At 37.5% G+C, this 27,212-nt stretch overlaps 1 protein-coding gene and 1 pseudogene across 5 annotated transcripts in view; one reads left to right on the plus strand and one right to left on the minus strand.

Annotated features, from left to right (window-relative positions):
- Positions 1-27,212, minus strand: part of PRSS38 (serine protease 38) — a 143,214-nt gene that overhangs the window by 74,574 nt on the left and 41,428 nt on the right. The gene's annotated exons all lie outside the window — the stretch shown is intronic.
- LOC309657526 (RNA-binding motif, single-stranded-interacting protein 2 pseudogene) lies at positions 7,599-18,472 on the plus strand (annotated as a pseudogene). The gene has a single exon. The product of its transcript is annotated as an RNA-binding motif, single-stranded-interacting protein 2 pseudogene (transcript).

The raw sequence follows: 27,212 nt of genomic DNA on the forward strand, positions 1-27,212 counted from the left end.
AAGGAGAGATAAAGAACTTCTCAGACAAGCAAACACTAAGAGTTCATTAATACTAAATCAACTCGAAAAGAAATGTTACATGGTTTTCTCTAATTGGAAAAGAAAAGGCTATAATAAGAAGTATATATAGGAAAGGAAAAATCCCACTAGTAAAGACAAATGTAGGTGGGATCAAGATGGTGGAGGAGTGGGAGGATGTGGAGTTCATCTCTCCCCACAAATGCATCAGAAATACATCTACAAATGGAAAACTCTCATGGAGCATTGGCTGAACACTAGCAGAGGACCTCAGACACCCAAAAGGACAAGAAAGATACCCACGTAAATGGATAGGATGAAAGAAAGAAGAAAAGAAAAAGAAGAGGAGAGGAAGTGGGACAGGAACGGCACCCTTGGGAGAGAAGCTGTAGGTGAGGAGAGGTTCCCTCATCCGGGGAAGCCCCCTTCACCTCCACAGAGAACAGTGGGGATAAGAAGGGGAGCTTTGGGTGCTATCGGAAGAGAGTACAGCAACTGGTCTGTGGCAGGCAGGACAGAGTAAGACTTACACACATGGTCCGTGCCACAGCCCTGCTGCATGCCCCTGGCTGAGACGTGTGTCTCCAGTGCAGATGAGGGCTGGGTGCTGGAACATGGGGTTTGGAGAGCAAACTAGGAAGAGGACTGCTGTTGGCTGTGAGGAGACAGCCTGAGGGGATGGGAGTGAGGAAATCTGCAACTGGGAATGCTTGTGGAGGAAACCCAGACTGCCATAGAATCAAAGCTCCATTGTTAAGTGACGTACAGGGCAGAACTGCCATTGCAGCCTCTCTCCCCATGCACCTGCCCCTGCCTCCCCTGGTGTTAGGAAAGGCCCCCGCCAGGGCCGGCTCTCTCACCCCACGGCTGCTGGCTTTCCCACGTGCATCATCACCACCAGGGCCGTCTCTCTTGCACCCACAGCCAGACAATAGGAAGGGTCCCCACTGGGTCTATCATGCCCATGACTGCTGGCTCCCCCAGGTGCCTAGTCACTGCTGGGGCCGGCTCTCTCACATGTGCGGCCAGGCAGTAGGAGGGGCCCCTGCCAGGGCCGACTCTTGTGCCCATGGCCTCTGGCTCTCCTGTGCACCTGTTGCCACTGGGCCTCCTGCATCCCTGGCCACTGTGCCACCTCTGTGCCTCCTCCACACTGGGGCAGACTTGTGTGCTCCAGGGCAGCCTCAGGAGCAGACCCGTGTGGGTGGCCCACATGCAGAGGTGGGGCTGAAACCACAGCTGAGCCCCTGGGGACGTGCAACTAAGGAAGTAAAGCTGAAATCTCTCTTTGCAGCTGTGCAAACCGTGAATTGAAACCCCTGCGACTGGCCTTGTCAACTCAGCACCTACAGAACATCTGAACGGACAACGAGTGCTCCCACAGCCAAGACAGGCCTAGCTTTAGCAGCTGTAGACTTTGTGGGCACATACACAGGAGGGTTGGGCCAGGCTAGAGTCAGAGCTGCCCCCATAGCACCCACAGTGGGTCCAGATCCATGATTACTGCAATCCTGGGACCTAACTTCAGTGGATCTACACTGGTGGCCTGGTGAAAACTACGTCTGAGAGACACCAGGGCCTATTGCCAGCATACCCATAGTTAAGGTGGGGCCATAGGCAGTGCCAACAGCAGTGTAATCTGAGAGCTCACACAATGGGTGAAAGGTGACACAACAGAGCACACCCACAGGTGAACAGCTCCAGAGGAGGAATACTCAGTGGTTTCCCTCCCAGTGGGAGTGCTCCAATCCCACCTACCTCACACTGCAGATCAGAAACACAGCTAAGAAACAGAACTGGGGGCCTATACTTCAACATCTAAGGAGCAGACCCCTCCTCTGACAGGGCAGTGACAACCACAGAGCAAAGGGGAGGCCCTGCTCAATATCCAGTGCAGGCTCTGGTCCTCACAACATCAGTCACACCTCCTATAAAGGGGATAATGACCAGCATACACTGAGGAGAGAGGTGGCAGACATCTATAATAAAAACAACACTTGCACCAAAAAGTATTAAACCCACACATGCTACACAAGGATGTTCTTACATAAAATAGTTCTCCAAGACAATCTGAGGGGCTGGCATCAGGCAGAAGAATCACCAGAGCATTTAGGATTGAAGGCCAGCATGGCTTGAGTTCAGGAGCTCCACAGGGCTGAGGGAAAAGAGACTCCACTCTTGGAGGGCTCACACAAGGTCTCACTTGCACTGGGACCCAGCACAAAGCAGTACCTCAATAGAACCCAGGGCTACACCTACCTAGGGGTCTTAGAGTGTCTTCTGGGAAGGTGAAAGTTGACTATTGCTCACTGTGAGGTCAAGGACACTGGTAGTGAAAGCCCCAGGGAATACTGATTGGAGTGAGATCTCCCAGAGGTCCAAATTTTGGCACCAAGACCCAGCCCCACCCAACAACCTGCAGGATCCAGAGCTGGAAAGCCTCAGGCCAAACAACCACCAAGATAGAAACACAGCTCCATCCATCAGAAGACAGGCTGCCTAAAGTTGTACTGAGCTCAAAGCCACGTCAAAACACACCGCTTGACATGGCACTGCCCATCAGAGGGACAAGACCCAGCTCCACCCACGAGAGGGCAGGCACCAGTCCCTCACACCAGGAAGCCTACACAAGCCCCTGGATCAACCTCACCCACCAGGGAGCAGACACCAGAAACAAGAGGAGCTAGATCCTGCAGCCTGTGGAAAGGAGACCAAAACACAGAAAGTTAGACAAAACGAGACAACAGAGAAATATGTTGCAAAAGAAGGAGCAAGATAAAAACACACAAGAACAACTAAATGAAGAGGAGATAGGCAATCTACCTGAAAAAGAATTCAGAGTACTGATAGGAAAGATGATCCAAAATCTTGGAAAATGAGTGGAGGCACAGATCAAGAAGATATAAGAAATGTTTAACAAGGGGCTAGAAGATTTAAAGAACAAACAAACAGAGATGAATACTACAAAAACTGAAATGAAAAATACACTAGAAGGAATCAATATCAGAAAAACGGAGGCAGAAGAACGAATAAGTGAGCTGGAAGACAGAGTGGTGGAAATCAATGCCACAGAGCAGAATAAAGAAAAAAGAGTGAAAATAAGTGAGGACAGTCTCAGAGACCTCTGGGACATTATTAAACACACCAACATTTGCATAATAGGGGTCACAGAAGGAGAAGAGAAAGAAAAAGAGCCTGAGAAAATATTTGAACATATTATAGCTGAAAACTTCCTTAACGTGAGAAAGAAAACACTTACTCAAGTCCAGGAAGTGCAGAGAATCCCATACAGAATGAACCAAAGGAGGAACATGTCAAGACACATATTAATCAAACTGACAAAAAAATTTGAGACAGAAAAAATATTAAAAGCACAAGGGAAAAGCAACAAATAACAAGCAAGGGAATGCCCATAAGGTTATCAGCTGATTGTTCAACAGAAACGCAGCAGGCCAGAATGGAGTGGCAGGATATATTTCAAGTGATGAAAGGGAAAAACCTACAACCAAGAATACTCTACCCAGCAAGGCTCTCATTCAGATTCAATGGAAAATCAAAGGCTTTACAGACAAGAAACTCTAAGAGAATTCAGCACCACCAAATCAGTTTTATAACAAATGCTAAAGGAAAATCTTTAGGTGGGAAAGAGAGCAGCAACTTAAAACAATCTTGTATATATATAGACAGATGAATCAAAACCTCATGTGAACAGCAAACCCAAAAATTACAATAGATACACACACACACACACACACACAAGAAAAAGCAACCCAAACACAATACTGAAAGTGGTCATCAAACCAAAGAGAAGAGAACAAAAGAGGAAGGGAAGAAAAAAGACCTACAAAAACGAACCTAAAACAATTAAGAAAATGGTAATAGGAACATACATATTGATAATAACCTTAAATGTACATGGATTAAATGTGCCAATCAAAAGACATAGACTGGCTGAATGGATACAAAAACAAGACCCGTATATATGCTGTCTACAAGAGACCCACTTCAGATCTAGAGACACATACAGACTGAAAGTGAGGGGATGGAAAAAGATATTCCATGCAAATGGAAATCCAAGGAAAGCTGGAGTAGCAATACTTATATCAGACAAAATGGACTTTAAAATAAAGACTGTTACCAGACACAAGGAAGGGCACTACATAATAAGCAAGAGATTAATCCAAGAAGAAGATATAACAATTTTAAATATATATGCACCCAACATAGGATCACCTCAATATATAAGGCAAATGCTAACAGCCATCAAAGGGGAAATTGACAGTAACACAGTAAGAGTGGGGGACTTTAATGCCCCACTTACACCAATGGACAGATCATCCAGACAGAAAATTAATAAGAAAACACAAGCCTTAAATGACACATTAGATCAGATAGACTTAATTGATATCTACAGAACATTCTATCTGAAAGCAGCAGAGCAAACTTTCTTCTCAAGTACACATGGAACATTCTCCAGGATAGATCACATCTTGAACCACAAATCAAGCCTTGGTAAATTTAAGAAAACTCATATCAAGCATCTTTTCCAACCACAAGGCTATAAGATCAGAAATCAATTACAGGGGGAAAAAAACTGTAAAAAAACCCACGAACATATGGACACTAAACAATATGTTACTAAACAAGCAATGGATCACTGAAGGAATAAAAAAGGAAATAAAAAAATACCTAGAGACGAATGACAAAGAAAACACAACCATCCAAAACCTATGGGATGCAGCAAAAGCAGTTCTAAGAGGGAAGTTTATAGCTTCAATCCTCTGTAATGACCTATATGAGAATAGAATCTAAAAAAGAGCAGATATATGTGTAGGTATAACTGAGTCACTTTGCCATACAGAGAAACTAATGCAACACTTTAAATCAACAATACTCCAATAAAATTTTTTAAAAAACCAAATACATAGTAAAGGCTGAGGATCAACCACTTAAATATGCTAGTACAAAGATTAATAGCCAAGAAATTGTAAAATCAAAAATAAATGAGGCCACCATTACCTTGATACCAAAACCAGACAAAGACACTGCAAAAAAAAATTACCAGTATCTTTGATAAATGAAGAGGCAAAATCCTCAACAAAGTATTAGCAAACCTTCACAGGTAAATTCTGTCAAATATTTAGAGAAGAGTTAATACCTATCCTTTTGAAACTCTTCCCAAAAATTGCAGACAAAGAAACACTCCCAAACTCATTCTATGAGGCCACCATCACCCTCTACAAAAACCAAACAAAGATATCATAAAAAAAGAAATTTATGGGCCAATATCACTGTTGAACATAGACGCAAAACCCTGAACAAAATACTAGCAAACGGAATCCAACAACACATTAAAAGGATCATACACCGTGATCAAGTGGGATTTATCCCAGGGATGCAAGGATTTTTCAATATCCAGAAATCAATCAGTGTGCTACACCACATTAACAAATTGAAGAATAGAAACCATATGATCATCTCAATAGATGCAGAAAAAGATTTTGACAAAATTCAACACCCATTTATGATAAAAACTCTCAAGAAAGTGGCCATAGAGGGACCATACCTCAACATAACAAAGGTCATATATGACAAACCCACAGCTCACACTGGTATCAGTGGGGGGAAAGCTGACAGCATTTCATCTAAGATCAGGAACAAGACAAGGATGTCTACTCTCACCACTTTTATTCAACATAGATGTGGAAGTCCTAGCCATGGCAATCAAAGAAGAAAAATAAATAAAAAGGATCCAATTTGGAAAGAAGTAAAACTATCACTGTTTACAGATGACATGATACTATACATAGAAAATCCTAAAGATGCTACCAGAAAACTACCAGAGCTCATCAATGAATTTCGTAAAGTTTCAGGATACAAAATTAATACACAGAAATCTCTTGCATCCCTATACACTAACAACAAAAGTTCAGAAAGGGAAATTAAGGAAACAATCCCATTTACCATCACATCAAAAAGAATAAAATATCTAGATATAAATCTACCTAAGGATATAAAAGACCTGTACTCTGAAAACTATACGACGCTGATGAAAGAAATCAAAGATGATACAAACAGATGGAGAGATATCATGTTCTTGGATTGGAATAATCAATATTGTCAAAATGACTATACTACCCAAAGCAATCTACAGATTCAATGCAATCCTTGTCAAACTACCAATGGCATTTTTCACAGAACTAGAACAAACATTTTTTTTAATTTTTACGAAAACACAAAAGACCCTGAATAGCCAAGGCAATCTTGAGAAAGAAAAATGAAGATGGAAGAATGAGGCTCCCTGACTTCAGACTATACTACAAAGCTACAGTCATCAAAACAGTATGGTACTGGCACAAAAACAGAAATATAGATTAGTAGAATAGGATAGAAAGCCCAGAAATACACCCATGCACCTACTGTCATTTAACCTATGACAAAGGGGGTAAGACTATACAATGGAGAGAAGCCAGGCTCTTCAATAAGTGGTGCTGGGAAAACTGGACAGCTACATGTAAATAATGAAATTAGAACATTCTCTAACACCATACACAAAAATAAACTCAAAATGGATTAAAGACCTGAATGTAAGACTGCATACTATAAAACACTTAAAGGAAAACATAGGCAGAACACGTTTGACATAAATCTCAGCAATATCTTTCTGGATCCACCTCCTAGAGTAATGAAAATCAAAACAAAAATAAACAAATGGGACCTAATTAAACTTAAAAGCTTTTGCACAGCAAAGGAAACTATAAACAAAGACAACCCACAGAATGGGAGAAAATAAATACAAACGAAGCAGCCAACAAGGGATTAATCTCCAAAATATACCAACAGCTTATGCAGCTCAATTTAAAACAAACAAACAAAAAAAGGCAACCCAATCAAAAAGTGGGCAGAAGATCTAAATATACATTTCTCCAAAAAAGACAGACAGATGCCCAAAAAGCACTTGAAAAGATGTTCAACAGCCCTATTAGAGAAATGCAAATCAAAACTACAATGAGGTATCACCTCACACCAAACAGAATGGCCATCATGAAAAAGTCTGCAAACAATAAATGCTGGTGAGGGTGCAGAGAAAAGGGAACCCTCCTACACTGTTGTGGGAATGTAAATTGATGTAGCCACTATGGAGAACAGTATGGAGGTTCATTAGAAAAACTAAACATAGAGTTACCACATGATCCAGCAATCCCACTTCTGGACATATATCTGGAGAAAACCATAATTTGAAAAGATACATGCACCCCAGTGTTCACTGCAGCACTATTTACAACAGCCAGGACATAGAAGCAACCTAAATGTCCATCAACAGAGAAATGGATAAAGAAGATGTGGTACATATATACAATGGAATATTAGCCATAAAAAGAATGAAAAATACCATTTGCAACAACATGAATGGACATAGAGATTATCATACTAAGTGAAGTATGACAGAGAAAGACAAATATCATATGATATCACTTATATGTGGAATCTAAAAAAAATGATACAGATGAATTTATTTATAAAACAGAAACAGACACACAGACTTCGAAAACAAACTTATGGTTACCAAAGGGGAAACATCACTGGGGGGGAGGGATAAATTAGGAGTTTTGGATTAACATATACACACTACTATATATAAAATAGATAACAAACAAGGACCTACTGTATGGCACAGGGAACTCTACTTAATATTCTGTAATAACCTATATGGGGAAAAATATGAAAAAGAATGTATATATGTATATGTGTAACTGAATCACTTTGCTGTACACCTGAAACTAACACAATATTGTAAATCAACTATACTCCAATATAAAATAAAAATCAAATTAAAAAATAATTTCTTAAATAAAGAAAATAAGAGATAAAGAGATAAATTATTTTCTTAAATATCTGAAAATTGAAGAAATGGTGTAAATTTTAAAAATCCAAATTGACATGTGAAATAAATCATTAACAACTGGATGATCTGTTATATATTGGTAACAGAAATAATAGTAAAGGCTATTTCATGTGCCTATAAATGTAAAAAAAAATATTGAAACCAAATCCAACAATGTATAAAAAAGATTATATATCATGATCAAGTGGGATTTATTCCAGGGATGCAAGGATGATTCAATATTCACAAGGTGAATTCAATCAATGTGATACACCACATTAACAAACAGAAGGATAAAAATCACATGATCATCTCAATAGATGCAGAAAATGCGTTTGACAAAATGCAACATCGATTCATGATAAAAACTCTCATCAAAGTTGGTATAGAGGAAACATATCTGAATATAATAAAGGGCATTTATGACAAAATCTTACCTAACATCATTCTCGACTGTGAAAAACTGAAAGTCTTTCCTCTAAATTCAGAAACAAGACAAAGATGCCCACTCTTGCCACTTCAATTTAACATAGTATTGGAAGTCCTAGCCACAGCAATCAGACAAGAAAAAGAAAAAGTCTCCACCAAAAAATGATTAGAACTAATAAGTGAATTCAATAAAATTGCAAGATACAAGATTAATATACAAAAACCTGTTGCTTTTCAACATAATGACTATCAGAAAGAGAAACTAAAAAACCAATCCCGTTTAAAATTGCATCAAAAAAAAATACCTAGGGTAAAGTTAACCAAGAAGGTGAAAAACCTATACTTTGAAAACTATAAAATATTGATGAAGGAAATTAAAAATGATTCAAGGAAATGGAAAGATACCCCATGTTCTTGGGTTGGAAGAATTAATATTGTTAAAATATCCATACTACCAAAGCAATCTACATACATAATGCAATCCCTATCAAAATATCCATGACAGTTTTACAGAACTAGAACAAATAATCTTAAAATTTATATTGAACCACAGAAAGACTCTGAATTGCCAAAGCATTCTTGAGAAAAAAGAACACAGTTCGAAGTATCACACTCCCTGGCTTGAGACTATACTACAAAGCAACAGTAATCAAAACAGCATGGCACAGAAACAGACACATAGATGAATGGAACTGAATAGAGAGCCCAGAAATAAACCCACACTTATGGTCAATTCATTGATAAAAAAGGAGGCAAGAATATACAATGGAGAAAAGACTGTCTCTTCAACACGTGGTGCTGTGAAAACTGGACAGCTACATGTAAAAGAATGAGATTACAACATTTCCTCATCTCATGTACAAAAATAAATTCAAAGTGGATTAAAGACCTAAATGTAAGACCTGAAACCATAAAACTCCTAGAAGAGAACAAAGGCAGAACACTCTTCGACATTAATAGTAGCAATATTTTTTGAAATCTGTCTCCTAAGGCAAAAGAAAGAAAAGCAAAAATAAACAAATGGGACCTAATTAAACTTAAAATCTTTTGCACAGCAAAGGAAACCATCAGCAAAACAAAAAGACAACATACTGAATGGGGGAAAATATTTGCAAATGATATGACCAATGAGGGTTAATATCCAAAATATATAAAGAACTCATACAACTCAATATCAAGAAAACAAAGAATCTAATTTAAAAATTGGCAGAAGACTGAATAGAAATTTTTCCAAGGAAGATATACAGATGGACAGCAGGTACATGAAAAAAATGCTCAACATTACTAATGATCAAAGAAATGCAAAGCAAAACCTCCATGAGATATCACCTCACACCTGTCAAAATGGCTATCATCAAAAGTCTACAAATAATAAATATTGTCAAGGCTGTGGAGAAAAGGGAACTTTAGTACACTTGGTGGAATTGTAAATTGGTGCATCCACTATGGAAAACAGTATGGAGGTTTCTCAAAAAACTAAATATAGAACTACCATATGATCCAGTAATTTCACTGCTGACTATATATTCAAAGAAAATAAAAACACTAATTTGAAAAGATACATGCACACCAATGGTCACAGCAGCATTATTTACAATACCCTAGATATGTAAGCACACTAAGTATCCATCAACAGACGAATGGAAAAAGAAGATGTGGACTATTGCTCAGCCATAAAAAAGAATGAAATTCTGCCACTTGCAACAACATGGATGGACCTAGAGTATATTATGCTTAGTGAAATAAGTCAGACAGCAGAGAAAGACAAATACTCCATGTTATCACTTGTATATGGAATCTACAAAAATAAAAGTAATGAATATAACAAAACAGACTCACAGATATAGAGAACAAAATAGTGGTTACTAGTAGGGAGAGGGAAGGGGGGAGAGGTGAGATAGTTGTATAAGATCAAGCGACACAAACTACAATGTATAGAATAAATAAGCAACAAGCACATATTGTAAAGCCCAAGAAATTTAGTCATTAATCTGTAATAACCTTAAATGGAGTGTAATCTATAAAAATATTGAATTACTATGTTGTACACCAGAAACTAATATAATATTGTAATTCCTCTATACTTCTATAAAAAAAAGAAAAATCTGGGAAAGGAAGTAATCAGACCTCCACAATTAGTAAGATTTAGTGGACAGCAATCTTTTGAAGCAGGGGTCTCCAAACTTTTTCTGTGAAGGGCCAGATAAAAAAATATTTTACAATTTGTGTGTCACACTGTCTCTGTCACAACTGCTCAATTCTGCCATTATAGGGCAAGAGTCTTAGGCAATATATAAAGAAATGAGCACAACTGTGTTTCAATAAAACTTTATTTATAAGTAAAAGGTGAAGGGCTAGATAAGACCCACAGGCCATACTGTCAAAATATTTTCCTCTGTTCTAAAGCAATCAAATGGGAATAATTAGGCAAATTTTTTTGAATTGTAAGTTTTCAAAGTTTATAAATAGGTTGCACTCTACAAGATATGAACTATTTAGACAGATGAAGGAGAATAACATAGGAATAGAATAAACAGTATTCTTTAGTAGGTAATGAAGAAGATATTAATGCCCTCAAAGGGTGGAGATGCTTTGGAATAGAAGATAATAAATGTTATTTTCACTATATATAAACATTATTTCCCTTCTAAATGTTTGAATTGTAAAACAATGCTGATAAAACAGCATAAGTTTCATGCAGAAAACTCCAAAACACGAAAAGTATATTTGAAACAAACAAAAGAAAAATTATTGAATATTCCATTCTAAGGGTTTCTTTTCCTTTTTTCCTTCCCTCCCTCCCTCCCTCCTTTGCTCCCTCCTTTCCATCCTCCTTCCTTCCTTCCTTCCTTCCTTTCTTTCTTCCTTCCTTTCTTTCTCTCTTTTTCTTTGTTTTAATTTAGTCTGTCAGTCCTTCTAAAAAGAACTCATCTGGTATAGATAAACTAATTCTGAATCTCATTCCAGACTTTCAAAATACTTTCAAAATATAAAAAGTTATACCAGGGAAAGGTATAAAATTCCAGGTAGAATAGCAACTAAAAGCTATTATTCCCTCCAAAGGATTTTAAACACTAAATATTTTTTAAAAAAGAAAAACAGACCTGAAGAAATCCAAATACTTGGATTATCAGTAAGACAAATGTAAACTATAAAACAAATGTCCTTATTATGTTCAAGGGGATAAAACCAAGCTTGTAAATTTCTTTAACAACTGGAAACTATAAATTTGACATAGAAGATTCAAAAAAGAACCAAAAATGAAAAACACAAAAATCAAAGTTCAGAATTCATTGAATGTCTTTAACAACAGTTTAGACCGAGTCTTAAAAATGAATGAAATTTTGATACATTCTAAAATATTGGTGAGCCTTGAAAACATTATGCTGAGTGAAATAAGCAAGACACAAAAGAACAAATGCTGTATGATTCCACTTATATGAGATCCCTAGAACAGGCAAATTCATAGGGACAGTAAGTAGAGTGGTGGTAACCAAGGGCAGGGGGAGGTGGGAAATGGGGAGTTAGTTTAATGTGGATGGAGTTTCAGTTTGGGAAAATAGAAAGTTCTGGAGATGGATGGTGATGATGGCTGCACAATGCTATGAGTGCACTTAATGCCACTGAACTGTACACTTTAAATGTTTTAAAAGAGATTTTATACTATGTCTATTTCATCACAATAAAAATTTTAATCTAATCTTTATGAAGGGAATAAAACTATATTTTCACCAAATGTTTATATGTCTAATATAAAAATCTATTTTCTTTCAAAATTAAAATAATTGTCTTCCCTTCTACCCTCAGAGTATGGAAAGATTGTCTGAACTTGAGGGGCAGGTGACAGAGGGGAAGCAAGAGAGATACATCTCAAAACAGCTCTCAAAAGGGCCCTGTGCCTTGTTGTTCTGGGAAGCCAGACCCCCACAAAAGTGTTGGACATGAGAGCTGTAGTGGAAATACACTCCCTTTTCCTGAATAAGTAGGCATAAAGTATCAAAACCAGAGTTTCCCTATGGGTATAGGGAGCGTATTGGTGTCGAGCATATCAGTGGTGGGCTTGAGGGCAGCTCAAATTTCCCAGGGAGATATATCTCTGAGAGGCTGAATGGAGCCCAGAGACCAGTGAATGTGGGAGCCATGTGTTTTGGATCAGGTCAATCCAGGAAAGGACAGGAGCCAATGACCAGAGTCCATTAAAGTCCATGCACATCTGCAAGATGAATGATGACCAAAGATGAGATATCTCCATGTCAATGCCTTGGCATAACCAAAGTCATCATCCTTCCCAGGATGGGGACAACTCCTGAACTAAGTGAGATCTAGTTTTACATAACAAGCAGTTTGGGCTTGCAAAGTGGAATGTTCATTTACAGATAGATGAAGAAAAATACTATTCTTCTTGCAATGTTGGATTAAGATTTGTAACTGTGAACTCTGGGGAGAGAATACACATTCTTTTAAAATATAGGTAGAATGTCTTTAAAATAAAAGCCTATAATAGACTACAAGCAATACCTCAACAAGTCTCAAATTTTTATATAATACAGGTCATGTCCACTGACTACGATGGCTTAAAGCTCAAAATCAGTAATAAAATGTGGGGCTTTTCCAAAACATCTTTAAATCCAGAAAAAAAAAACCCCACAACTTCTAGAGGATTCTTGGGTGAAAGAGGAAGCCACCTACCACTCACATCACAGTTAAGGCTTTCCTCTTAAGATCAGAAAGAAGACAGGGATGTCCACTCTTACCACTCCTATTCAACATTGTCCTGGAGTTCCTGGCCAGTGTAACAAAAGAAGAAAAAGAAATAAAAAGAGTTTTCTAAAAAGAGAAAGTAAAGAGTGAATCCATTTCTATTCACATGGTTGCCCATGTAGAAAATTCCAAATAATTTATCAAAAAGCTACTAGAGGCTGTGGGCGGGAACGCTGAGGTGGGACAGTTGCGAAGGCCGAGGACGTGGCAGCGTCAGAATGATGGAATTCTCGGGGAGAGGGGAGAGCAGTACCTCTCTACACTCGGATAAGAGTGAGCTCTGTTCAAGAGGTCTCTTAGTGAACTTCGACATTCGAAGGCCAGATGCGGCCCTCAGTACCCCACCTCACAGTGCGGCGTGGAGGTCGAACAAACACCTAGACTCCAGCATGCGGTTTTGCTCAGAGACAATCTGAACAAACATCCCAATTCTGTGAACTTCGGCTTGGGCATAAATTTCAGGTTGGTCATATGTGCCATTGTCTTAGCAAATGGCACCACCAAGTCCAGTCAACGGTACCCCTAACAGCAGCAGTGGGAGTACCTGTAAATGACCAGCTGAGTGAAATCAACTTCTACATCCGGGCATTGCAGCCAAGCACTACTGACCAGGACCTAGTTAAGTTGTGTCAGTCATAACGGCAAGTTTGTCTCCACTAAGGCCATACTGGGCAAGACCACAAACAAATGCAAAGGCTATGGCTTTGTGGACTTTGACAGCCCTTCAGCAACACAGAAAGCTGTAAAAACACTGAAAGCCAGTGGTGTACAAGCACAGATGGCAAAGCAACAGGAGCAGAAACCCACAAATTTACACATCTCAAACCTCCCATTTTCAATGGATGAGCAAGAACTGAAGGGAATGCTGAAGTCCTTTGGTCAGGTTATCTCCACTCGAATCCTTCGAGATACCAGTGGGACCAGCAGAGGGGTTGGCTTTGCAAGGATGGAGTCCCCACAGAGAAGTGTAAAGCTATCATCACCCACTTTAATGGAAAATATATTAAGACACCTCCTGGAGTACCAGCCCCATCTGATCCCTTGCTTTGCAAATTTGCTGATGGGGGTCCAATGAAACGACAGAACCAAGGAAATTTTATGCAAAATGGACAGCCTGGCCAAGGAATGCAGACATGCGTGGTATGGCCTTGACCTATGACCCCACCACAGCTCTTCAGGATGGGTTTTACTCAGCTCCTTATAACATTACCCCCAACAGGATGCTTGCTCAGTCTGCACTGTCCCCGTATCTTCCATCTCCTGTGTCTTCATATCAGAGAGTAACTCAGAAATCTCCTCTTACAAGTACCTAACCCATCTTGGATGCACCACCAGTCATATCTCATGCAGCCTTCAGGTTCAGTTCTGACACCAGGAATCGATCATCCCATTTCTCTCCAGCCTGCCTCCATTATGGGATCTCTTACCCAGCAATTGGCCCACCTCTCCCTGAGCAGCAAGGGCACATATATGCCAACAGCTGCAGCTATGCAAGGAGCTTACATCTCCCGGTACACCCCTGTGCCTTCCTCTTTTTCGGTTGAGGAGAACAACGGCCAGCAAAATCAAGTGACCGTGGATGCTCCCTCAGACCATGGAGTCTATTCTTTCCAGTTCAACAAGTAACAGTGGATTTCCCTCCCCATATTTTTTGAATATAAATGAATTCTTGAAGATGCTGATGCTCCAGACTCAAGAGGGCTGACTAGGAATACAGCCCCTCTGTGGGCCCTGCTGAGGACTAACACTTGGCCATCGGTTTTCACAAGCCTAGGCCTGGAAAAAGAAATCTCTGCACTCTTGTCCTCTGCTCTTCCTCTACTCCTGGTGGAGCCTGGGGGAACTGTCACTTTTTGTGTGTGTTACAGTCAAGGAGATCAAAAAAACTTTTAAGAAAAAAAAAGCCACTAGAAATAATGAGTTTGCAAGGTTGCAGGATACAAGGTCAGTACACAAGTATCAGCTGTATTTCTACATACTAGCAATGAGCAATTGGAAACTGAAAGTTTTAAAAATACTACTTGTAATAGTAACTAAAAATCATAAGGTACATAGGTATAAATATAGAAAAGTGTGTAATATCTAAATGCTGAATGATGTGTATAATAAAGGAAGTCAAAGAAGACCTAAATAAATGTAGAGATATACCACATTCATGGACTAGAAGATTCAATATTGCTTAAGAGTAGCTGTTTCCCCTAAATTGACCTATAGATTCAACACAATCTTCATAAAAATCCCAGCAAGCTTTATTTTTTGTAGAAGTTGGCAAAATGATGAAAAGACGATCCATGAGGGTAGGGGTAATTGCAAAACACATGTCTGATAGGTGACATATGCAGAATATATAAAAATCTCAAAACTTAATATAAGAAAATAACAAAAATATTATAACAAAATATAATAACAAAAATATAAATAAATATATTTATATATATTTATTTTGTTATAAATATAATATATTTTATATAATATATTTATAATATATTATAAATATATAATATATTTATATAATATATTTTGTTATAAATGTAATAACAAAATATTTCAAGACACTTCATCAAATATATGTATGGCAATTAAGCATGTGAAAAGATACTCAACATCATTAGTTATTAGGAAAATGCATATTAAAACAACAATGTGATACTGCTATACATACAACACCATTGATATTACCAAGTGCTGGCAAGGATGTGGAGCAGCTGGAACTCTGAACCATTGTTGGTGGGAATGCAAAATGGTACTGCCACTTTTAAATCGTTGATAGTCTTCTGTAAAGTTAGATGTGCATTTGCCGTATGACCCAGCAACCCCACATCTAGTTATCTATGCAAAGGAAAGGGAAGCTTGTGTTTGTTCAAGACCTGTACATAAATGTTTATAGCTTTATTCATAATTGCCAAAAGAGTAAACAATCCAAATGTCCTATAACTGACAGATGCATGAACAAACTGTGGTACACTGATATGACAGAATACTACTGTGCAATGTAAAGGGAAAACTACTGATAAAAGCAAGAGCATGGATAAGAATTTTCAAAATCATCAAGCCCTGGTGTCTTTTTGTTTAACAGATCTTCCCTCAATTTATCTCTCCTTTTACATTTTTCCTGTAGCAATAAGTAGAAACCAGGCCTCCTCTTGAAGTTTGGAAACAATTTTTGCTAAGCATTCTTCCACTACATAACAAGGATCCTCCTTCTTCCAGTCACCTGCAGCATTCTCAACATCCACTTTGCTACTATCATTTTCTTCTATACAATCTAGTCTTTTCCCATTATACTCTATAAAATATTTCCAGCCACCACTCACTGCCAGATTTCAAACCCACCCCACATTTAGGTACTTATTAAGGCACCGGCTCATGCTTGGTACCAAAATCTGTATTAGTTTTCTATTGGTGCATAACAAATTATCACAAACCTATCAGCTTAAATAAAAGCATATATACATTATCTCAGTTTCATAAGGTCAGAAGTGCAGAATGCTGTGGCTGAATTCTCTGCACAAAGCCAAAATCAACTTGTCAGCCAGACTGAGTTCTCATGTGGAGGCTCTGGGCAAAAATTCACTTTCAAGCTTATTCTTGTTAGCAGTATTCAATTTCTTGAATCTGTATAACTGAGGTCCTTGTTTATCTGCTGGCTGTCAACCAGGGGCTACTTCCATCTCCTAGAGGTCACTGACATTCCTCATCATATGGCTCCTCCATCTTCAAGTCAGCTGCAGTGTATCAAATCCTTCTTGTGTTTTGCATCTCTCTGACTTTTCCTTCTGCTATTAGCTGGGAAAAGCTCTCTGCTTTTCAAGGGTTCATGTGATTAGGTCAGACTCATCAGGATAATCTTCCTATCTTAAGGTCAACTGTGCCATATAACATAAATAATCATGGGAGTAAAATCCATAAAACCTAAGCCCCAAGGATTATTTTGGACATGATTTATAGATTTAACACCATTCCTATCAAAATACTAGAAAAAAAATTTTGTAGACCTAAATAAGCTTCTTCTAAAATTTATATGGAAAGGCAATGGCTCTTTTGCATACTTAAAAAAGTTTTTAAAGAAGACTAAAGTGAGAGGAGTTACTCTATCCAATGGTAAGGCTTACTACAATATCTGCAATAATCAAGACAGTGTGATGTTAGTGGAGGGAAGACACATAGATCACTAGAATAAAATAGACAAACAGAAATATACCAATGAAATAAGCCCAACTAATTTCTGACAACGGCAGAAAAGCATTTAAATATGGGTAAGTATAGTCTTTCAACAAATGATGCTGGAGCAATTAGACATTCATAAGGTAAAAAAATGTAAACCAAACTCTATACTTCATAAAAAATTATTTCAAAATTGACCATGAGTTTATGAATAAATTTTAAAAGCTAAAAAAATTTTAGAAGAAAAATCTCCAGGGCCTAAAGCTAGGTGAACAGTTCTTAGATGAGACACCAAAAGTATGATCCATAAAAGGAAAAATTAATAAATTATACATAATCAAAATTAAAAGCTTTTGCTCTATGATATACCATGCCAAGAGGATAAAGAGACAAGACAAAGACTTGGAGAAAACATTTACAAATTATATATCTGACACAAGACTCACACCTAGACTATATGAAGAACTCTCAAAACTCAAGAGTAAACAATCTGATTATAAATGGGCAGAAGACATTTTATCAAAGGGATGGTAAAATTGATGGTAAATAGCAAATGAAAAGATGTTCAACATCATTAGCTATTAGGGGAATAAGATATCACTACACACTTAATATAGGTAAAATAAAAAAATAGTGACAATACCAAATGTTGGTGAGTATGTTGAGAATCTAGACCTCTCAAAGATTGCTGGTGAGAATGTAAAATAGCACAGGCTCTCTGGCAAATAGTTTGGCAGTTTCTTCCCAAATTAAGCAAGCACTTACCATACAAGCCAGCAATTGCACTCTTGCACATGTGTTTCAGAGAAATGAGCATTTTTGTTCACACAAAAATCTATATGTGAATGTCTATAGCAGCTTTACTCATAATAGCAAAGAACTGGAAATAATCTAAATGTCCTTCAATGGGTGAATGATTGTACAAATTCTAGTACATCCATACAAAAGAATACTACTCAGCAATAAAAAGAATGTGGTAAGATTTCCAGAATGGTGGTGTGAGGAGCTTAAGGAAACCTCTCCCCTGGAAAGACATCTATTAGCCTGGCCAAAATTTGCAGATATAAACATTTAAAGACTAGATATTGATCAAAGGGCTTACAACAAATTGAGAAATATTTATTTTTAAAAATCTACGGAAACTCAGTAAATGGGAGACTGTGGCATTCGAGCTAGGGACTGCATCCAGTCCCTCACATCTCTGTCTTGCTGTTTCAGTTCGGTAGGCAGCCAAGTTGCATTTCCCATCTCTTCAAGTTCCATGGTATAGAAGAGCTATTCAGGATGGGTCTGGCAGCCAGTGAACATCAGCAGATGTTATCTTCCATAGCTCAATGCTACAGAAGACCTACCTTGAGTGGGTGGTGGCAGCCAGGCAACATCCATCTTCCCACCCTCACCTTCCACCATGTAGGGAGGATCTGGGTGGGTGCCTGGTGAAGAGTGCAGAAACTCTTTCCAAAACAGCTTTGTGTACTGGGGAAGCTACTTTGGTGGTCTTAGCAGCAGAGTTGAAACTCCCATCTCCACCAGCTTCTTGGGGCAGAAGAACTATTCTAGGTAGATTCAACAGCCAGTGAACATATGCAGATCCCCTCCTTCCTGGCTCTGAACTATGGAAGCTCCATAGTGGGCAGTGTCAGGAACTGGAAAGCAATACCTGTTCCTGCGCACCGCCCCTACACACAACTCCTATTCCATAGCACAAAAGTTCTTCCTAGGGGATGGGTGGAGCAAGACTCAAAGACTGGCAACACCCTTGCCCCTACCAAGGAGCTTGACTTTAACTGGATCAGACTGTGGGGCAATTTATGTCACAGGGTTGTTATAAACATTGGAGGAGTCAGCTGGCAGTTAGTGAAGGCTAACAGTTGGGTGTGATACCAGTAGAGGCAGACCAGCCAAAAACTTAATGGGGAGATTGGAGACAGAGACAAAGAGAGCCAGCTAAAACCACAGTCATCCTGGTGGACAGGGAGACTGCACACATTCCCAAGACTGTTAACTCCGTGGAGCAACACCAGAGGCTACATTGCAGGGGAAATGGATTTCACTGAACTAGACCAGCCAGGTCTCTAAACAAATGAACAAGCAAACAGTACAACAAGCCTCATTTCTGGGGGACGGGACAGTATCCAAAGTTACTACAATATATTATCTGAAATGTCCTGTTTTAACAAAATCTATATAAATAAACAGTAAAGTGTGACTGATACACAAGAAAAAAAAACAGGTGATAGAAACTGCCTGTGAAAGGGCCTGTATATTTAAGCCACTAACATTCCGGTAAACAAAGATGTCAAAGTAGCTATTATAATATGTTCAAAGAACTGATGACAATGTCTGGCCAAACAGATAATGTCAATAGAGATAAAAATCATGAAAAAGAATCAAATAAAGTTATGGAGCTAAAAGGAACAATAACCAAAAAGAAAAATTTACTAGAGAAGTCAACAGTAGATTTGAAGTAGAAGAATAACCATCAGTCTTGAAGAGAGATGTGCAATCTGAAGGAATAAAGAAAAAAGAGTGAAGAAAAACTGACAGAGCCTCCAAGAAATGTTAGACACCATTAAGGGTAACATATGCATAACATGAATACCAGAAGGTAAGGAAGAAGGAACAGAACAAATGTTAGAAGAAATCATTGTTGAACATTTTCCACATTAGGTGAAAAATAGTAATTGACGCATCTGTTCTAAGCTGAAGAATGGCCTCCCCAAATATGTCCTCACCCTAATTCTCAGAGAACATTATCTTGTATGGCAAAGAGACTTTGCAGAAATGATTAAATTAAAGATCTTGAGAAAGGGAGATTTATCCTGGATTATTTGGGTGGGCCCAATGTAATCACAAGGGTCTTTATAAGAGGGAGGCAGGAGGGTCAGAGTGAGTAGTAGGAGATATGACAGTAGCAAGAGATTGGATTACTGTGGCCATAAACCAGGGAATATCAGCAGCCTCCAGAAGTTAGAGGAGACAGGGAACAGATTCTTCCCAGGAGCCTCCAGAAGGAACTAGCCCTGACAGTATCTTGATTTTAGCCCTGTAAGACTCATTTCAGACTTCTGACATCCAGAACAATAAGAGAATAAATTTGTGTTGTTTTAAGCCCTAAATCTGTGGTAATTTGTTACAGCAGCAATAGGAAGCTAACAAAACATCCAAGAAGCTCAAGAACTTCAAGTAGAAGAAATGCAAAGAGATACACACCCAGACACATCATAGTCGAAATATTGAAAGAAAAAGACAAAGAGAAAAATCTTGAAACCAGAAAAAGAAAAATGAATCATCAAAAGGGAACTCCAAAATATTCACAGCAGACTTCTCATCAGAAACAATGGTAACCAGATGGCAGTGGATAACATATTCAAAGTGCTGAAAGCAAAAACCATCAACTAAGAATCTTATATAGTAAAACTATCTTTAAAAAATGGGGCTTCCCTGGTGGCGCAGTGGTTGAGGGTCTGCCTGCCAATGCGGGGGACACGGGTTCGAGCCCTGGTCTGGGAGGATCCCACATGCCGCGGAGCGACTGGGCCCGTGAGCCACAATTGCTGAGCCTGTGCGTCTGGAGCCTGTGCTCCGCAACAAGAGAGGCCGCGATAGTGAGAGGCCCGTGCACCGCGATGAGGAGTGGCCCCCACTTGCCGCAGCTGGAGAAGGCCCTCGCACAGAGACGAGGACCCAACACAGCCATAAATAAATAAATAAAATATTTTTAAAAATACTTAAAAAAAAAAATGAAGGCATAGTAAAAACATTCCCAGATAAGAGAATTAGCTGCTTGCAGACTTGCTTCACAAGATTTATTAAAGAAATTCTTTGGGTTGGAAGCAAGTGACCACAGATGGCAATTTGAATCCACATGAAAAAATGAAGAGCTCTGGTAAAGGTAATTATATAGGTAATTACAAAAGACAGTATAATGTATACACCCTCTCTTTTCTTCCTTTAACTTATTTTAAGAGCAATTTCATAAAGCTATATGTATATAATTGTATTTTGGGGTCATTAACATAGAAATGTAATACATTTGATAATGATAATAAGAACACAAAGGTGGTGGGTGGGTAAGGAAATCACATTAGATGACAACACAAATTCACAGGAAGACATGAAGATAGATAGAGATGGCAAATGAGAAAGTTAACATAAACTCTATAACTATATGCTTGCTCTTCTTTCTTCCCTCGGATTCTTTAAAGAGACATAAAATTAGGTAAATTAATAATTATAGCAATGTATTATTGGGTTTGTAACACACACACATATATGTAAAATACGTATAGTAATACAACAAAAGGGGAGAAAAAGTAGAACTATAAAGGAGTAAAGTTTCTACATATCCTTGATTTAAGTTAATATAAATCTGGAGTCAATTTTGATAAGTTAAGATTTATACAGGCATATCTCACTTTACTCTGCTTCACTTTATTATGTTTTGCAGACACTGCACTTTTACAAATTGAAGGTTTGCGGCAACCCTGTGTCAAGCAAATCTATTGGTGCCATTTTTCCAGCAGCATTTGCTCATTTCACGTCTCTGTGTCATGGTACTTTTTGCACTATTTCAACCCCTTCACCAGCAAAAAGATTATGACTTGCTGAAGGCTCAGATGATGCTTAGCATGTTTTAGCAATAAAATATTTTTAAATTAAGGTCTGTACATTGTATTTTTAGACATAATGCTATTGCACACTTAACAGACTACAGTATAGTGTAAACATACCTTTCAGACACACTAGGAAACAAAAAGAATTTATATGACTTGCTTTACTGCAATATTTGTTTTATTGCAATGGTGTGGAACCAAATCTGCAATATCTTCAAGGTATGGCTGTATTGTAAGCCTTAGCAATCACTAAGAAAATCACACAAAAAATACAGTTAAATATTATTAAATTAATTAAAATGTTACACCAGCAAATGTTAAAATAATGCAAAAGAAGGCAGTAAGGGGAAACAGAAGAACAAAATAGGTATGAGACATATAGAAAACAAAAAGTAAAAGGTAGACATGTATGCAACAATAGCAACAATAACATTAAGTATGAATGGATTAAAATATCCAATCAAAATGTAGAAAATATGAGACTGGATAAAACAAAATAAAACAAAGATCCTACTATTTGTTGTCCACAAATGACACAAAGATATAAATAGGCCAAAAGAAAAAGGATGTAAAAAAATATACCATGAAAACCACAGAAGAACTGGAGCAGCTATACCAATACCAGACAAAATGGATGTTAAAACAAAAATATTACTAGAGATAAAGGACATTTAAAAATTATAAAAGTACAAACAGTTGGAAAAATATACCATGTTCTTGGATTGGAAGAATCAGCATTGTGAAAATGACTATATTACCCAAAGCGATCTACAGAGTCAATTCAATCCTTATCAAATTACCAATGGCATTTTTCACAGAACTAGAACAAACAATTTTAAAATTTGTATGGAAACACAAAAGACCTCGAATAGCCAAAGCAATCTTGAGAAAGAAAAAGGGAGCTGGAGGAATCAGGCTCCCTGACTTCAGACTATACTACAAAGATACAGTAATCAAGACAGTATGGTACTGGCACAAAAATAGAAATATAGATCAATGGAACAGGATAGAAAGCCCAGAGATAAACCCACACACATATGGTCACCTTATTTTTGATAAAGGAGGCAAGAATGTACAATGGAGAAAAGATAGCCTCTTCAATAAGTGATGCTGGGAAAACTGGACAGCTACATGTAAAAGAATGAAATTAGAATACTTCCTAACACCATACACAAAAATAAACTCCAAGTGGATCAAAGACCTAAATGTAAGGCCAGACACTATAAAACTCTTACAGGAAAATATAGGCAGAACACTCTATGACATAAATCACAGCAAGATCCTTTTTGACCCACCTCCTAGAATAATGGAAATAAAATAAAAAATAAACAAATGGGACCTTATGAAACTTAAAAGCTGTTGCACAGCTAAGGAAACTGTAAACAACACAAAAAGACAGCCCTCAGAATGCGAGAAAATATTTGCCAATGAAGCAACTGACAAAGGATTAATCTCCAAAATATACAAGCAGCTCATGCAGCTCAATATCAAAAAAACAAACAGCCCATTCCAAGAATGGGTGGAAGACCTAAATAGACATTTCTCCAAAGTAGACATACAGATTGTTGACAAACACATGAAAAGATGCTCAACATCATTAATCATCAGAGAAATGCAAATCAAAACTACAATGAGGTATTACCTCACACCGGTCAGAATGGCCATCATCAAAAAATCTAGAAACAATAAATGCTGGAGAGGGTGTGGAGAAAAGGGAACCCTCTTGCACTGTTGGTGGGAATGTAAATTGATACAGCCACTATGGAGAACAGTATGGAGGTTCCTTAAAAAACTAAAAATAGAACTACCAGACGACTCAGCAATCCCACTACTGAGCATATACCCTGAGAAAACCATAATTCAAAAAGAGTCATGTACCACAATGTTCATTGCAGCTCTATTTACAATAGCCAGGACATAGAAGCAACCTAAGTGTCCATTGACAGATGAATGGATAAAGAAGATGTGGCACATATATACAATGGAATATTACTCAGCCATAAAAAGAAATGAAATTGAGTTATTTGTAGTTAGGTGGATGGACCTAGAGTCTGTCATACAGAGTTAAGTAAGTCAGAAAGAGAAAAACAAATACCATATGCTAACACATATATATAGAATCTAAAAAAAAAAAAGAAAATGTCTGAAGAACCTAGGGGCAGGACAGGAATAAAGATGCAGATGTAGAGAATGGACTTGAGGACATGGGGAGGGGGAAGGGTAAGCTAGGACGAAGTCAGGGAGTGGCATGGACATATATACACTACCAAATGTAAAATAGATAGCTAGTGGGAAGCAGCTGCATAGCACAGGGAGATCAGCTCAGTGCTCTGTGACCACCTAAAGGGGTGGGAAATGGAGGGTGTGAGGGAGATGCAAGAGGGAGGAGATATGGGGATATATGTATATGTATAGCTGAGTCACTTTGTTATAAAGCAGAAACTAACACACCATTGTAAAACAATTATACTACAATAAAGATGTTAAAAAAAAATACATGTACCACAATGTTCATTGCAGCACTACTTACAATAGCCAGGACATGGAGGCAACCTAAGTGTCCATCAACAGATGAATGGATAAAGAAGATGTGGCACATATATACAATGGAATATAACTCAGCCATAAAAAGGAACAAAATTGAGTTATTTGTAATGAGGTGGATGGACCTAGATCCTGTCATACAGAGTGAAGTAAGTCAGAAAGAGAAAAACAAATACCGGGTGCTAATGCACATATATGGAATCTAAAAAAACGGTACTGATGAACCTAGTGGCAGGGCAGGAATAAAGTCGCAGATATAGAGAACGGACTTGAGGACACAGTGGGGGAAGGGGAAGCTGGGACAAAGTGAGAGAGTAGCACTGACATATATACACTACCAAATGTAAAATGGTTGGCTAGTGGGAAGCTGCTAGAGATCAGCTGGATGCTTTGTGACGACCTAGAGGGGTGGGATAGAGAGGGTGGGAGGGAGACTCAAGAGCGAGGGCATATGAGGATATATGTGTACATATAGCTGATCCACTTTGTTGTACAGCAGAAACTAACACAACATTGTAAAGCAATTATACTCCAATAAAGATATAAAAAATTATAAAAGGGTCAATTCATCATGAAGATACCATAATTATAAACATATATGCATCTAAAACAGAGTCCAAAATTCATGCAGCAAGAATTGACAGAATTGAAGGGAGAAATAGACAATTAAACAATGGCAAGATGAATACTTTAATAACCCATTTCAATAATAGATAAAACAAAAGTTGAAGATAAACAATGATGAACAATACTGGAACAATACCATAAACCAACTAGACCTAAGATCTATAGAATGCTTCACCCAACAACAGCAAGATACGAATTCTTCTCTAGAACACATGGGATGTTCTCTAGAATAGACTGCATGTGAGGTCAAAAAAAATAACCTCAATAAATTTAAAGGATTAAAATCATACCACTTATGTCCTTTAGCCAAAATGGAATTGTCTGAAATGAATAATAGAATAAAATCTGAGAAATTAATGAATATATGGGAAGTAAATAACACACCTCTAAATAACCAATGGGTCAAAGAAAATATGACAAGGTAAGTTAGAAAATACTTTTAGATAAATGAAAATAAAGCACAGCATCATAACACATCAGAACATCAGATGTAGCTAAAGCAAGTCTTAAGAGTAACTTTATAGCTTCAAATGAAGCTACATGAAAAAAAAGAAAGTTCTCAAATCAATAACGACCTTAAGTAATAAGAAGGAGCAGAAACTAAACCCAAAGCAAACAAAAGGAAGGAGTTGATAAAGATTAGAGTGAATCAATGAAATAAAAAAAATAGAATACAAAATAGAGAAAATCGACAAAACCAAAAATTTGTTCTTTGTAAAGATCAACAAAATTGATCAACATCTTAATTAGACTGACAATGAAAAAAAGGACTCAAATTACTATAATCAGGAATGATTTACCAAAAAAAAGTTTTATGAGGGAATACTATGAACAACTGTATGCCAGCAAATGAGATAATTTAGATGAAATGGAGAGGTTCCTAAAAAGGCACAAACAACCTAGACTCAAGTAGAAAGAGAGTATCTGAATAGAGCTATTACAAAGATTGGATTAGTAATTTTTAAGAATTTCCACAAAGAAAAGCCTTGGACTAGACGACTTCAATGGTGAATTCTACCAATAATTTAAAGAATTAATATCATTCATTCACAAACTCCTCCAAAAATAGAAGAGGAGGGAACACTTCTCAACTCATTCTCTGAGGCCAGTGTTTCCCTGATACCAAAGACAAACAACACCATCACAAAAAACTACAGACTATTATCTCATATAATATAGACATAAATATTCTCAGTAAAATACTATCAAACCGAATCTAGCAACAAATGAAAGGAATTATACACCATGACTAAGTGGGATTTATGCCAGAAATGCAAGGTTGGATTAACACCCCAAAATCAATTAATGTAATAAACCACATTAATAGATTAAGAACAAAGTCTACATATCTACATTATCTATTGATAATCTCAATAGATGAAGAAAAAGCATTTGAAAAAATTCAACACCCTTTCACAATAAAACACTCAACAAACTGGGAATATAAAGGACTTCCTTAATGTGATCAAGAGTGTCTGCAAAACATCCACAGCTAACATCATACTTAATGGTGAATGACTGGATGCTTTCTCCATAAGATGAGGAACAAGACAAAGATGTCTGTTCTCACCACTTCTATTCAACATTTTGCTGGAGCCAAGGAAATTAGACAAGAAAAGAAATAAAAAGTATCCAGTTTGGAAAATAAGAAGTACTGAACAATTGAAATGAAATTAATAAAACAATTCCATTTACAATAGCATCAAAAAGAAAAAAATACTTAAATAGAAGAAGTGGAAGCTATGTACACTGAAAACCATAAAGCCTTCTACAAAGAGTTTAAAGAATATCTAAATAAACAGAAAGACATTCAATGTTCATGGATCAGAAGACTTAATATTGTTAAACTGGCAATATTCCCCAGATTGATTTACAGTCAATAAAATTCCTATCAAAATTCCAGCTGCCTATTATTTTCATAATTCAACAAACTGATCCTAAAATTTATATGAAAATTCAAGGATTCAGAATTGCCAAAACAATTTTGAAAAAAAAAAAAAACCCAAAACCCAAAGGTGGAAGACTCATACTTCCTGATTTTAAAGCTACAAAATGACACAAAGACAGTGTGGTGTTGGCATAAGGATATCACACATAAAAATTAGCTCAAAATGATCATAAAAACCTAAATGTAAGAGCTAAAACTTTTAGATGAAAACATAAGAGTA

Source organism: Balaenoptera physalus (genome assembly GCF_965194825.1).
Source record: "Balaenoptera physalus genome assembly, chromosome: 3".
In the NCBI taxonomy this organism is placed as follows: Eukaryota; Metazoa; Chordata; class Mammalia; order Artiodactyla; family Balaenopteridae; genus Balaenoptera; species Balaenoptera physalus.